We start from the raw sequence: 16,726 nt of genomic DNA on the forward strand, positions 1-16,726 counted from the left end.
TGGTACAACTACAACATTTAAAAGGCATCTGGATGGGTATATGAATAGAAAGGATTTAGAATGATATGGGTCAAATGTTGACAAATGGGACTAGATTTATTTAAGATATTTGGTCAGCATGGATGAGTTGGACCGAAGGATCTGTTTGCGTGCTGTACATCTCTATGACTCTATTTGTAAGATATCTATTACGTCACAGTCTAAATGAATGGTGAAGCAGGCTTGAGAGGCTAAATCCCAGAGACCTGTTTCTATGTTCTGAAATATACGTTTATTGTTTACTGCTTATTAAGGGCTGTTGGATTTTGGATATCCCACTATCAATCACAGGGTAAAATGCACAGGGAGCATGTCCAATTTATTTAAATTAACTTTGCAAATGAATAAGAGGTTAGCACTATATGCTATTCATGATTTGCTGTAGTTTGAATAATATTGCAGTGAAAGCACACATTCTCTTACAAAAAGAAAAGGTAAAGAATTAGAACTTAAAGAAAATAACTGCATGGGAATTAAAATGAGGGCTAAATCCTCTTCTTTATCATTTTCTTTGCTTTGATTTGGAATAAAAGCTTTGCTCTGTGATAACATTTCTACTACGATCATGGATAGTGAGAAAAGTGCAACCTAAAAGTCATGTGTCGCTCATCATATTTGCCCCTTGCCCTTTTTTAAAAGCTGCATATAATTATGTTCAATGAAATCCATATTTAGTGGTCAATTTGGCAAATATCCAAATGAGCACTCCAGCTAAGATTTTGTTCAGATAGGTCCCCATTGTCCCCTGGCATTGATCCTGTTATAAGGCTTATATTGTATTCCTATACAAATATAACGAACTTACAGTAGCAGATGTCAATGCTGAGGGTGGGTGCCAAGCAGGACACCTATTGCAGTCAAATATATCCTCTCTGGAGGAAAGGATGTCTTTGGGAAAGAAGGCCTTATGAGGAGAAAGACCAGGCAGAAAAAACAGATCTCATTAACCAGACATAAATAGACTCAATTCCATGTAAATGCTGTGTCTTTCATGTTTAACCTTAATGTTTGTAATAACCTGATGCCAGGGGAATAAATAATCCCTGCTTCAGGATCTTTGGGTTGTTCATGTGTTCAAATTTCATGTTATACAAGAAAAAAACACTCTGGAAGCACTAGTAGAATTCAAAAACATTGCAACTTCCTTTTAGAACTACATTTCTTAACTTACACGGTGACCTTGTGCAAAAAAACGTATCCCTTCCAAGCAACAAAAAAAGGTTAAAAAAACTGTGATCCAATACAAAATCAGCTATGTATTTATGAGAAATTTAAGAAAATTGTGTGAAGTTTTAAACTTCTTTACTCAGATCATATTATATAAAATATCGTGGCTTATTGGCTTGAAGCTAATGTACCACCCCTTTTAAACTGAGTGTGGAGACAGTTAAAATCAACTCACTTGTATTTCTGACTTGAATTTCTATACCCTTAATTTTTAATTAAGCCGTTTTGTATGTAAAATAGGGAAAATAGATCGAACTACCTTTGCCTAGCTCACCACAAGATTTGCAATACACCAAGGCTACTGTTATTTAATGAAATTCCATAATTTCGTAAACATCATGCCAAAAAAAATTATCTTTCAAAGTGAGGAACAAAGTTCAAGAAACTGGAAAATGCTGAATGTTCAACGTAATTGATGTGCTTTCATCAGCTATATGCAGCCTTGTGATTTTTAAATCTATTTCAGATAGACTGTATAGTTGTTTTTGGCAATATTTGTCCTATACCATAATATGCCAGTGAAATTTTAATTTTCTATGGCAAAACAAATAACTATGGATGCTGGAGATCTGAAACTGAAGATGAAATTGCTGGTGAAACTCAGCAGGTCTGGAAGAAAGCAAAGTTAACATTTTGAGTCAGTGACTCTTCATCAGAGTTTCAGAATTTTAATTTTGTTAGAAAATTAAGAATATTATTGGCATTATTTTGCTTGTGGTTCTGATAACCTGTAAATAGCTGCAGTTGGGAATTCTATTATGTTGCATTCCACTGCCCAAAGTTGTTCGACTCTAGTCTCTCTTTGCACATTAAGTTACTTAGGCATATTGAATCACCCTCATATATTAAATTATCTTGGCATAGACAAAGTTCAGATTGAAAAGCTTATCTACATAAAGCTGGGAGAGTATTCTATTCCAATTCTGGATGCAATGATTCATAAAATATTTTTATTATCTAAATTCCAAGTTACGTAAATCTTCCTGACAGTTATATAGAGAATTTGGTGTCTTTCAAAGTTAACCTTCATTGAAATAAAAAAAGACATGAGCTAAACAGGTTTATCAAGCCCCCCCTCCCTCCCCCACCTTTAATTATAGCTTTTATTTTATAAAATATACATCAATTGACGCTGGTGTCTTATAGTCCACTTGTTGTGAATAACTATTACATGCATATTTTAGACTGGGGCTATTAATAGTGATAATCAAAACCCCAATGCTTTTTTCCCCATTGCTTGGTTGAACAGGAATTTCTCCTGCTCTTGCAGCTCAATATTAGCTGTGTGTTGGGAAGGTTTGCAGTTATATTAACCTGTTTGACTATGTTATGAATACACCCTCCTTCGTCATAAAAGTACTCAAATTCAGATTTTTTGGCTTAGAGGTGGAGATGTTTATTTGCTTTAACCTTTAATTGATACTACACCAGTGTTAATGAAATATTTAACCAAGCAAATTGACAACATTTATTACATTTTTTTAATCTTCGAATGTTATTTCTCTTGATTCATGCAAAATTTATTAGGTTTTTACTCATTGAGAAAATTCCTTACTTTTCTCATGCTAAAATTACAATTGGGACCTATTACTGCTGTAACATGGCATATTGAAATTCAATACTTTTGAGTTACAGTGGAAATTGACCCACTTTTTCTAATTAGATAGAATGAAATTGACTTGATATAATTGTAAATGATGATTTGCTTCAAAAAGGAAATGTAAGCAGCTTTGTGCATGCACAAAAGGTGTTAGGAATCAGGCCAGCAACAGTTCTCTTGTAGCAGATTTGGACAAATGATGCAATGCGCCCTTTAATATTTAATTTTTTTTGACACTACAATGCTTTAACCTCTCTTATGTTTGCACTGCAAGCAGATAGATAATTTCTATTCCAAAAAAAATTAAAGCAATCTCATTGTATCGTCAACTGATTTAGCATTCTGTAACTTAGAAGACTGAATTGCATTTATCTTTCTCTTTGTCTAGCTTGCTCCTTTTTGTCGCCAATAGCCTAATAGCTCTGATTACTTTCTGCATTCAATTTGGAAGGGTTATTATTGTAACATGACACTTGAAAGCTGCCCAGCACCAATAAAAAGGGTGAGCCATTATCCTCTGGCTCAAGTAATGCATTAAAATGTATATGTCAGCTGATGGAAAGCATTCTGCAGCCAATATCAACCACTCTCGAAGTTGAATGTAGGACACAGGTACCAAAATACTGGCACAGTTAACTCTGTGAGGGCAAGGATAGAATGAAGTTCTTAGCAATGTATTAAAGATATTTAATGCAAATGTTAGGAGGTAAGCACATAAATGCTCAGGACATGATTAAGACAGTTGCTGAGGTACAATCCACATGGAATTATGATATGGTGGGAATACTGGGGCCATAACTTTAACGAATGGAGTGATGGGAATGTTCCTTGCATATTCAGGGATGACAGCAAGGGCAAGAAAGGGGGAAGAGGGATTTTAAGTATTTATTCCAAGGTTCAAGAACACTGTTACAGCATCTCTGAGGGATGTTTACTTGATGGCTTGAAAACTATTTATTTGATACAAATTAAGTAATAAAGGTTATTATGCTGTCGGGTTTATAACAAGTAGTGGGGAGAAAATGGAGGCAATATTTCAGAAATATGGGGAAAATGAGACCTGTGCAAGCCAGATGGTTACACCTAAACAGGACCAGGATAATTATCCTCGCGAAGAGATTTGCTAATGCTGCTGGGGAGAGTTTAAACTAGATTTGCAGGGAACGTGAGAGAAAATTCAGAATGAGAAATAGGAGACAAAAAATTGGTGAGTAATTCTGCAAGGAGGAAGCAGACATTTTAAAATTCTATAACATGGGAATTTAGTGGTCGTAAAAAGTATATATGTAAGTGCAAATATGGTGGCAAATGATGGTACAGTCAGACATATGGCAGCACAATATAATGTCTACAATAGAATCTTGGTTAAAAGAGAGGCATGGATGACAGGTCAACATCTCTAGATAGTGAGTGTTCAGGTATGTTGGAAATGGGATTAAAATAGTAGCACATCGCTTTATTGAGTAAAGATTCCGATTAAAGCTTTTAGGAGGGTTGAAATAATAACTGAAGCATCACATGAGGATTAGGGATCTGAAAACATTGTACCATTCTTTAAAAAGGATGCCAGGGATAGGCCAAATAATTATATGATGGTTACTTAACTTCAGTTCTGGGCAACATGTCATAATCAGTACTGAAAGATTAACTGTTACTTGAAAAGTTATGAATGAATCAGGGATAGAGAGTGTTGTTCAGTTAAGGAAAGATTGTGTCTTATGAGCTTTATTGATCTTTTTGAGCAAGTAAAGGAGGATTGATGAGATAGTGCAGTGAATGTTGTCTACATGGCTGTTGACAAGAACCTACCTGGCAGGTGGTGACATATACTGCAATGTGCCATGTTGCTTCCAAAGTTAGTGCTGTGAAGTGAAACAAAGGGTAATGGTTCTGGATGTAAGTTCGCTCGGTGAGCTGAAAGGTTCGTTTTCAGACGTTTTGATACCATACTAGGTAACATCAGCAGTGAGCCTCCAGTGAAGCACTTGTGGTACGGCCTGCTTTTTATTTATGTGTTTAGGTTTCCTTGAATTAGTGATTTCATTTCCTGTGGTGATGTCACTTGGTTATTTTTCTCAGAGCGTGGTAAATGAGATCCAAGTCAATTTGTTGATAGAGTTCCGGTTGGAGTGCCCATGCTTCAAAGAATTCTTGTGTGTGTCTCTGTTTGACTTGTCCTAGTTGAAGTGCTGTCCTTCCTTTTCGTATGTAAAGATACTAGTCTTTTTGTGACTAGTTGATGTTCATGTATCCTGGTGGCTAGTTTTCTGCCTGTTTGCCCAACGTTGTCCATCTTTGTCCAAACACTACACCCAGAACTTCAACTTGAGCTACAAATCTTCTCAAAACTTGCTAAAGAGTTATGGTTGATATATTGTTTTGCAAATAGAATGCAGTTTCTAGTAATGTTCCAGAGGGCTTGATATTAGGTCTCTTGCTGTTTTTGGAATATATTAATAATTTCAAGTTAGATGTGGGAGGCATGTTTAGTATATTTTCTGACAATATACAAATTGGCTGTATAGTTGATCATGAAGTGGATGACTGTTGACACCAGGAACGTGTCAATGGTTGGTTGAGTGGACAGAAAATTGTCAAATGGAACTCAATCTGGAGAAGTGCAAGGTTATTCAATAGTGGCACTGTAAAGCAAAGGAAGACACCATAATCAGGAGAGTGTTGAGAGGCGTCAAGGAAGTGACAGTTCTTGGGATGTGTGTCTGCAGATCTCTGGAGGTGGTAGGACAGGTAAATACGGTGGTGAAGAAGGTACATAGGATGCTTTATTTCTTTGCGTAAGGCATTGAATACAAAAACAGGGATGTATCGCAGAAGCTCCTTGAGACACAACTGGAATTTTGTGTACAGATCTGGTCATTCCAGTATGGGAAGAACACAATTTTTCTTGGATACAAAAGGAAGTTTACAAGAACATTACCACAGCTTGAAAATAATAGCTTTGAGGAATGATTGGATAAGCCAGGATTGTTATCCTGGAACTTTGTTGGTTGGGGGTGACTTATTTGACATGTACAAAATAACAATGAATTTGAATAGAGTAAGAGGAAAAGGCCTTTTTACCTACAGCATGGGGGTCAATGGAACTGCTGCCCAGTTTGGTGATTGAGGCAAAATCCCTAAACTCATTTAAAGGGAACTTGGATCAGCATCAAAAGTGTTATAACTTGTATGGTGCTGTAAAGTGGGATTAGAATGTACAGCAGCAGACACATTGGTCTAAATGGTCTCTTTGTGTACTGTAACCTTTCTAGAGCTCTGACTATTAAGGGTTGAAATTTAACTAAGTCAGCAAGAAACGGCAAATGTTTCTTTCACTGAAATTCAACAACTCTTTTTGGAGACTCATTTTCATTTTTGCTTTGTTAAAACCTAATATTCTTGACAATGTTTTGAAAGTCAACAGAAAGTGAAAGCTGGAATGGTGACAAATTAGCATGCCAATTCACGATGAGCCAATTTTGCACAGCTGGCAAAGACCAATTTCATCTCCATACAACTTCACAAGTTTTTAGAATGGCCACCTTCAAAATTTGAATAAATACTGGGATAATATGAAAGGCAAAGAGTGAGAGGAAGTCCTGTAATGTCAACAAAATAGGTTTTTAATCGGTACGATCTGGATTTTAATATTTAAAGTGGTTAGCAGGAGTCAGCACAAAGTGCCTTTTTTGCTCCGAGACTGGAGAATGAGGTCAGGTTGGGGGTGGGGATACTACATACTGCAGTGGGTCCAGCCTCCCTTTGAAACAACTTGGAGGAAGAACTGCTAAAGGACTGCTGAATGCTGCGGCTGGCTGCTTAAATAGTCTGCCTTGGTTTTCTTGGACATTGTCCAGCTGTTTTGTTTAATATTTGCCTTCTAATCCTCACCTCTCATATCCCGTCCACCTGCCCTCCTCACCCAATTATGTCAGTGTATGGCAACCCCTGCCTCTCCACTCATTCCCAATGGCCTCTTAAAGTGTTGATGCCAAACAATGTCTACCTCACCCTGAATGATCCCACTTAGTTTCCATGCCAATCCCTGCCATCCCAGCCAAATGGCTGACCATCACCTCAATGCTAATCCATGTTCCTCAGCCCCCTCATTCAAACGCTCTTCATAAACCTCATGCCAGTGCATTCCCGTTTGCTACCCTCACTGGCTCCTCATTGTACTAATGCAAGCCTGTGCCATGCTATCTGTACCCAATGATCAACCATGCCCTTAATGCCAACTTATAGTGCTTCAATGTCTAAGTTGTCCAGGTAGTGGTGTACTGGTAATGCCACCATACCAGTGATCCAAAAGCTTCAGGCTGCAGAACTGAACATGATGAGTTCAAACCTCACTTTGATTTTTTCATGAACTTTGTATTTAATAAACCTATGGAATAAAAGGTAGTCTAATTCTGAGCATTGTCAAGTGTCATAAAAAGCATCTAGTTTACTAACATACTTTAGGGAAGGAAATCTGCCATCCTTTATCTGGTCAGTGACTCCAAGCTTTCATGAAGAGGAGATCACATTACCTTTTGTTGCATGAACAGTAGCGGTATTGACTATTTCTTTGCAGTCTTGCATAGGCCAGGACACTGAAATGGCTGAAGTAGAGAACTTTGAAGAGCAAGACAATCCAACAGAATGTTAATGAAATCTACTCCTGATGCCTAGGTGTGTGACAGAGGGCAGAGACCAGTTATCTCTACTATCAAAACAGTAATGGGCAACCATGTCGGTGATAGTAAGTTTCAATCAGAGAGAGCTTCATGCTGTTGTTTTTGGAGATTCAATAAATAAGTGAGTGTGAAGATGAACAGACGTCACAGTCATGCACATTTACTTCTCTCATTCTGAGCTGGAGGAAACATTGTAAAGGGAAAAAGGATTGGAATGTTTTGCATATGCTTTTAGAGAATATAAAGCTTATTGATTTTGATACTTTTTTGAAATTTTGGTCATGCACATTAATTCTACTTATTATTTAAAGAGAAAGAAGATCGTTTGTGGATCTCATATTAACACTAGTGGTTCTTCAGGACAGTGCTCTAAGTCCAATCATCTTCAGTTGGTTCAGCATTGGCTTTCCCCAATCATAAGGTCAAGTTTTTTGATGATGATTTAACAGAGTTGAATGCAATTTATGCTTTCTCAGAAACTGAAGAAGTCTGCATCTGTCTGTACCAAGACTTGTCCAACTCTCCAAGTCGTGTGACAGGGAGCAGTGGCTGTTGCTGAGATGGCAAACAGACAGCAGCAATTGAGTAGGTCCAGCTAACTGTTCAGACTTATGTGAAACCAGTGCAGTCACTGGGAGGGTTTCACTTCTGTGGGTAGCCCCTCTCACTTTGGTAGTTCCAGCTACTGCAGAGAGCTCCCACACATCTTTGCCCCACCAAAATCAAGACCACAAAGAACTCATCAAGGCAAACCTGGCAGTTGCCCCATATGGAGATTATTTCACTAGTGTATACCGTCATATATCACAGAATCATAACAAAGAACAACTGAACACAGATACAGGCCCTTTGGTCCTCCAAGTCTGTTCCAACCAAAATCATAGAATCCCTGCAGTGTGGAAGCAGGCCATTCAGCCCATTGAGTCCACATCAACCCTCTGAATAGCATCTGACCCAGACCCATCTTATCTCTATAAACCTGCATTCCCCATGGCTAACTAACCTAGCCTGCACATCCCTGGACATTATGGACAATTTAGCATGGCTGATTCACCTAACTGTACATCTTTGGACTTTATTTAAAATTCCAAATCTCTTGCCAGCTTTATAATCAGCTGTATCAAAGCCTTGCTTTCGTAATGTCACATTGTACTCACTGCTCTATTATGGTATTGTTTCGGTTTTACATGTTTTTGCATCAAAATTGAGACATAATGAGGCTTGCCTCTTGTGGCTGTGTGTGCTACTGGAGCACAGTAAGCCCCGGGCAGTCAATAAATAAAAGCATTGCATTTACACAACATCTCTCAAACTCAGGATTATGGAGTTATGGGACACAAGATAATTGAAAAATATGTCATCACTGATGTAATGATGATGTCAGAACTAGGAGGAACCCAGACCCAAGAATGTAGGGTCTAAGACCGACTCTCTCTTACTCTCTTCGGTGTATGGTGTAAAACTTAGTAAAGCCTGTTAGTTCTCATTTACCTGAGTACAGACCTAATCTTACCACATTATGAAGAGAACAGGAAAATGATGTTTTTTAAGCTGCTGACAAAGTGAAGGAGAGAAGGAAATGGAACAGATGGTGAGGGCAGAATACAAAGGGAGTATTAATGGTAGTAGAGGGGTATTAAAGATGCATGGCAAGTGTCAGTGGTAGGTATGAATCAAAGAAAAAAAGTCAGCTCTGCACTTTGTTTTAATTGGCTTACTTAGCTTTTTCCTTTTATTTTGTTATTTGCTTTTCTAGTTCCTTACACACCATCCTGACTTTGGACTATTGCACCATTCCGTCAATGTGACTGTGTCAAAAACCTGGAAATCCCTTTCTAAAGTCATTGTGGGCATACCTGCATCAGATAGACTGCAGCAGTTTAAGAATGTAGCTCACCGTCATTCTCTCAAAGGTAACTTGATATTGGCAACGAATGCTAATACTTGCCAGTAAAGTTCAAATTCCCTGAAAGAATGAGAAAGGACTTTAAATGCAGCTATTGATTTGTTATCTACCTATCAGCATCTTATACCCAAAGTGTTCAATTTAGGTTTGCCTGATTAGTATATTATTTTCCCTCATCCTTTTTGTCCTATTGTACCTTTCTGAGGGTCATCATTTCAATGCCGTTACCAGTGACGCACAGTAGTGATTGATTGATTTGTAGTGGAGTGCCCCAGGGGTTGGCATTGGGACCCTTGCATTGCCAGATATAGCAATGATCTGGATCTTGGTGTGCACAGGACAATTTCCAAATTTGCAGATGTCGCTAAACTTTGAAGAATTGTAGACTGTGAGGATGATAGTGTGGAACACCAAACGGACATTGACAAATTGTTGGAGTTGGTGGATAGGTGGCCTATAAGGTTCAATGCAGAGAGGTATGAGGTGTTGCACTTTGGACCACTGGAAGATAGCACAAAATTGGGTAGAGGAGCAGTGGTACCTCAGTGTATATGTGCATAGATCATTGAAAAGGGCAGGTGGAAATGACATACTCTGCTCTCAGGTTTATTAATCGATATACAGAGTACAAGAGCAAAGGGGTGATGTTGAACCTGTACAAGATACTGATCAGACCTCAATTGGAGTATTGTGTAAACTGTGGGTGCCACATTGTAGGAAAGATACAACTGTATCAGAGAGAGTGTAGAAGCAATTCACAAGAATATTCCCAGATTTGAGAAACTTTGTTTGTGAAGGTAGAAGTTATGATGGAAGTTTAGAAATGAAGAACTTGGCACAGTTTTCTGTAATTTTTTTCCCTTGAAACTTTCACAATGATGAGCAGGCTGAACAGAGCAGACAGGGTGAAGCTGCTTCCATTTGTAAAAGAAATCCAAATGAGAGGGCATGGATTTAATCTGATGTACAAATAAAGCAAGGGTAATGTGAGGACACTGTAAGTTGTTAGGGTATGAGATGAATTGCTTGGAAATGTAATGGAGGCATGTTCAACTAAGGCATTGAAGAGGGCTTCAAATGTTTTCTTGAATAGTAATGGTACGGAGGGATATGAGGAAAAGGCACGAGAAAATAGAGCTAGTGCAAGCACTATGGGCCAAATGGCTTCATTCTGCACCATAATAATTCTGTGATTTCACAACTGTTACATCTGAATTTCAAACAGTCTGTTTGTGGCCATATTCGAATTTTTTAGGAGATTCCTGAAATAATTTCAAACACAGATGGTGATCCTTCTTACAATTATACATGAACTCATTTTGGAAAATACAAGGAGGAGTGAGTCATTTTTCCCATCAAACCCATTTTAACTTGATATATGAGCAAATTACTGCAAATGCTGGAATTTGTGCTGAAAACAAAAAGTGCTGGAAATAACAGCACATCAGGCAGCATCCGTGGACGGAGAGCAAGCTAATCTTTCAAGTCTAGCTGACTCATCACCTGAGATGACATGAAGTGTGGAGGGGCCAGCATGTATGCAATAGCTGTAGGGGATAAAGTGTTGGAAAGAAAGGGTGCTGCAGAGCAAATTAAGTGACTTGAATTTGTTTTACTTTTTTTTTCAGTGTGTTTCATGTTATTTTAGATTCTCTACAGTATGGAAACAGGCCCTTCAGTCCAACAAGTCCACACCGACCCTCCAAAGAGTAACCCACCTAGACCCATTCCCCTAATCTATATCTACCCCTGACTAATGCACCTAACACTATGGTCAATTTAGTATGACCAATTCACCTGACCCACACACCTTTGGACTGTGGGAGGAAACTGGAGCACCCAGAGGAAACCCACGCAGACAGGGGGAGAATGTTCAAACTCCACACAGACAGTCACCCGAGGTGGGAATTGAACCCAGCTCCCTGGTGTTGTGAGGCAGCAGTTCTAAACACTGAGCCACCGTGCCCCCCCCAGTAGATTTTGCAAAACTCTATTGAATTGGTGAGCACTGTTGAAACTTTATGCAACTCTTTGAATAGAACTTTTTTCTTCACCAGGATGAGGGCATCACTGGCCAGGAAGCATTTATTGCTCATCCCTAATTGCCCAGAGGGCAGTTGAGAGTCAACCACATTGTTATGGGCCTAGAGTCACATGTTGGCCAGACCAGGTCAGGATGGCAGTTTCCTTCCCTGAAGGACATTAGTGAACCAGATGTGTTTTTCCAACAATTAGCAATGGACTTATAGTAGTCATTAGATTCTTAATTCCAGATATTGATTGAATTCAAAGTTCATCTTTTGCCATGGTGGGATTCGAACCCGAGTCTCCGGAATATTACCTGGGTCTCTGGATTAACAGTCCAGGGATATTAATTCGGGAGTTCATCGTTATTCATTTTCTCGGGGACGGTTGGAATGGGAGGAGCGACAGCGAGGACCAAAGGCCTGACAGGAAGGTAAATTTTAAAAGATATGAAAGCTCACCTCATGTATAGGTGGAGTGCACATTGAGCAGGAGCGGACACGGAACTGCTAGGTAAGTGAGGCTTTATATTTGGGTGGCAGCTTTACTTGAAACTCTACTCAGATTGTGTCTCCCACCCATCCTTCTCCTCTAACCAAAAAAAAGCTTCTATGCGCATGGATTGGTAAGATGACCAGTATCTTTTTTTTTAGTTTTTCAGTAATCTCGTTGGGAATTTAGAATAGTGGGAATGGAGGTTAGGACAGTTGAATGTTCCTCCTGCAGAATGTGGGAAGTAAGGGTCATCACCAGTGTCCCAGTTAACTGCATCTTGCCCATTCCCCTCAACAACATGTATACTGTTTTGGATACTGTTGGGGGGATGACTTACCAGGGGTAAGTAATGGGGCACAGGTCTCTGGCACAGAGTCTGTCCATGTTGCCCAGAAGGGAATGGGGAAGAGGAACAGAGCATTAGTCACTGGGGACTCCATTGTTAAGGGGACAGATAGGAGGTTCTGTGGGAGAGACTTACGGTTGGTGTGTTGCCTCCCAGGCTCTAGGGTTCGTGATGGCTCTGATCGTGTTTTCGGGGTCCTTGCAAGGGGAAGGGAAGCAGCCCCAAGATGTGGTCCACATAGGCACCAAAGACATGGGTAAGAGGAGAGATGGGGGATTTAAGGCAGAAATTCAGGGAGCTAGGGTGGATGCTTCGAGCTAGAACAAACAACGATGTAATCTCTGGTTTGTTGCCCGTGCCACATGCTAGCAAGGCAAGGAATAGGGAGAGGGAGGAGTTGAACACGTGGCTATAGGGGTGATGCAGGATGAGGGTTTTGCATTCCTGGATAATTGGGGCTCTTTCTGGGGTATGTGAGACCTCTACAAACAGGATGGTCTTTACCTGGACCAGAGGCGAACCAATAACCTTGGTGGGGTGGATTTTCCTAATGCTGTTCGGATGGGTTTAAACTAATTTAGCAAGGGGATGGGAACTGAAATTGTAGTTTGAGTAGACAGGAGGATGAGAGTAGTGAAGTCAGAACTAAGATTTCAAGATCGCAAGAAGGCAAGAAGTTGGTTTGAACACCAGGAGCAACCGGAATAAGATGGGTGAACTTGCAGCATGGGTTGGTATCTGGGATTTCAATGCTGTGGCCATTTCAGAGACATGGATAGAGCAGGTATAGGAATGGTTATTGCAGGTTCCGGGATTTAGATGTTTCAATAAGAACAGTGAAAATGGTAAAAGAGGGGTTGGTGTGGCACTGTTAATCAAAGACAATATTATGCCTGCAGAAAGGACGTTTGAGGACTCCTCTACTGAGGTAGTATGGGCCGAGATTAGAAACAGGAAAGGAGAGGTTACCATGTTGGGAGTTTTCTGTAGACCTCCAAATAATTCAGAGATGTAGAGGATAGGATAGCAAAGTTGATCCTCGATAGGAGTGAGAGTGACAAGGTAGTTGATATGGGGGCTTTAACTTTCCATGTATTGACTGGGAATACTATCATTCAAGTACTTTAGATGGGTCAGTTTCTGTCCAATGTGTGCAGGAAGGCTTCCGAAACAGTATGTAAACAGGCCAACAAGGAGCGAGGCCACATTAGATTTGGTACTGGGTAATGAACGTGGCCAGATATTAGACTTAGAGGCAGGTGAGCACATTGGTGATAGTGACCACAATTCAGTAATGTTTGCTTTAGTGATGGAAAGGGATAGGTATGTACCGCAGGGCAAGAGCTATAGCTGGGGGAAAGGCAACTAGGATGCAATTAGACAAGATTTAAGATGTATATGATGGGGAGGAAACTGCAGCGGATGGGCACAGTTGAAATGTGGAGCTTATGCAAGGACCAGCTACTGCGTGTCCTTGATAAGTATGTACCTGTTAGGCAGGGAGGTAGTTGTTGAGCGTGGGAGCCATCATTTGCTAAGGAAGTTGAATCTCTTGTCAAAGGAAGAAGAAGGCCAATGTTAGGATGAGATGTGATGGCTCAGTTAGGGCACTTGAGAGTTACAAGTTTGCCAGGAAAGACCTAAAGAGAAAGCTAAGAAGAGCCAGGAGGGGACACAAGAAGTCGTTGGTGGATAGGATCAAAGAAAATCCTAAGGCTTTCTATACCTAAGCTGAAAATGTGTTGCTGGAACAGCGCAGCAGGTCAGGCAGCATCCAGGGAACAGGAGAATCGACGTTTCGGGCATAAGCCCTTCTTCAGGAATCTTATGCCCGAAACGTCGATTCTCCTGTTCCCTGGATGCTGCCAGACCTGCTGCGCTTTTCCAGCAACACAATTTCAGCTCTGATCTCCAGCATCTGCAGACCTCACTTTCTCCTTTCTATATCTAAATCAGGAATAAAATAATGACTAGAGTACAATTACGGCCAATCAAGCATAGTAGTGGGAAGTTGTGCATGGAGTCAGAGGAGATATTGGGAGCACCAAGTGAATACTTTTCATCAGTATTCACACTAGAAAAAGACAATGTGGCCAAGGAGAATACTGAAATACAGGCTGAGGTTGCTGAGCCTTTGACTTTGATCTTTGTGTCGTCATTGTCTACAGGATTAGTGCCAGAAGACTGGAGGATAGCAAATGTTGCTCCCTTGTTCAAGAAGGGGAGTAGAAACAACCCTGGAAATTATAGACCTGTGAGCCTTACTTTGCTTCTGGGTAAAATGTTGGAAAGATAGGATTTATAATCATCGAGAGATGAATAAGTTGATTAGGGGCAGTCAACATGGCTTTGTGAAAGGTAGGTTGTGACTCACACACCTTATTGAGTTCTTTGAGATAGATGAGGGTAAAGCCGTTGATGTGGTGGAGTTCAGTTATTACTGGTGTACTGCAAGAATCTGTTTTGGTCAACCATTGTTTGTCATTCTTATAAATGACCTGGATGAGGGCACAGAAGGATGGATTAGTAAGTTTGCAGATGACATTAAGGTCGGTAGAACTGTGGATAGTGACAAAAGATTTTGTAGGTTACAGAAAGACATAGATAAGCTACAGAGCTGGGCTGAGAGGTGGCAAATGGAGTTTAATGCGGTAAAGTGTGAGGTGATTCACTTTGGAAGGAGTGCAGAGTACTGGGCTAATGGTAAGATTCTTGATAATGTAGATGAGCAGAGAGATCTCGGTGTTGAGGTACATAGATCCTTGAAAGTTGCCACCAGGTTGATAGGGTTGTTAAGAAGGCATATGATGTGTTAGCTTTTATTGGTAGAAGGACTGAGTTTTGGAACCATGAGATCATGCTGCACCTGTACAAAACTCTGGTGCAGCCACATTTGAGTATTGAGTACAGTTCTGGTCACTGCACTATAGGAAGGATATGGAAGCTTTGGGAAGGGTTCAGAGGGGATTTACTGGGGTGATGCCTGTTTTGGAGGGAAGGTCCTTTTGTTTGAGAGAAGAAGGTGGAGAGGTGACTTCATTGAGACACGTAAGATAATCAGAGGGTTAGATAGAGTGGACAGTGAGAGCCTTTTTCCTCGGATGGTGATGGCTACCATGAGGGGGCATAGCTTTAAATTGAGGGGTGATAGATTTAGGACAGAAGTCGTCAACAGAGGCTTCTGGGAAGGTAAGAAGTTTGAGTGGAGAAGGAACCTGAGACACTACACGTGTAGTGTCTCCCACCCTCCCTCCTCCTCTAACCTAAAAAAAGGACTCAGTCAGCTGAACAGGTAAGCTACTTAGTGTTCTTGTTTTGGAGACTAAGTGTAGAGTTATGACAGCGCAGGCAGTGGAATGTTCCTCCTGCAGGATGTTTGAGGTAGGGGTGACCACCGATGCTCCTGCCGACTTCACCTGCAGGAAGTGCAGCCAGCTCCAGCTCCTCACAGACCGCGTTAGGGAACTGGAGCTGGAGTTGGATGAACTGAGGATGATTCGAGAGGCTGAGAGGGTGATAGATAGAAGCTACAGGGACATAGTTACGCCAGAGAACAGAGGTAGCTGGGTAACAGTTAGAGATGGGAAGGGGAGGAAGCAGGCAGTGCAGGGATCCCCTGTGGTCATTCCCCTCAACAATAAGTATAACGGTTTGGATACTGTTGCGGGGGACGGCCTAGTAGGGGTAAGCTGCAGTGACCGGGTCTCTAGCACGAGGTCCGGCTCTGAGGCCCAGAAGGGAAAGGGGGAGAGGTGGAGAGCGTTAGTTATAGGAGACTCTATAATTAGACGGACAGACAGGCGGTTCTGTGGACATGGGCGAGACTTTTGGATGGTTTGTTGCCTCCCGGGTGCCAGGTCCGAGACATCTCGGACCGTGTCTTCAGAATCCTTAAGGGGGAGGGTGTGCAGCCAGAAGTCGTGGTGCACATTGGCACCAATGACATAGGTAGGAAGAGGGGTGGGGAGGTCATTCAGGAACTCAGGGAGTTAGGCTGGAAGCTAAAAGCTAGGACGGACAGAGTCGTCATCTCTGGGTTGTTGCCGGTGCCACGTGACAGTGAGGCAAGGAATAGGGAGAGAGTACAGTTGAACACGTGGCTGCAAGGATGGTGTAGGAGGGAGGGCTTCAAGTATTTGGACAATTGGACTGCATTCTGGGGAAGGTGGGACCTGTACAAGCAGGACGGGTTGCACCTGAACCAGAAGGGCATCAATATCCTGGGAGGTAGGTTTGCTAGCACTCTTCGGGGGGGAGGGGGGGCATTTAAACTAATTTGGCAGGGGGACGGGATCCGGACTTATAGTCCAGCAAGTAGGTTAGCTGTTTTTCAGGATGTCCAAGAATGTAGGGAGGCTGTGGAGAAGGTAGCACTGACAGGGAATACTTGCAGACACAGAGATGGACTC

Source organism: Chiloscyllium plagiosum, unplaced genomic scaffold (assembly GCF_037043375.1).
Source record: "Chiloscyllium plagiosum isolate Xiang-an unplaced genomic scaffold, Cpla_swu_hap1 HiC_scaffold_9, whole genome shotgun sequence".
In the NCBI taxonomy this organism is placed as follows: Eukaryota; Metazoa; Chordata; class Chondrichthyes; order Orectolobiformes; family Hemiscylliidae; genus Chiloscyllium; species Chiloscyllium plagiosum.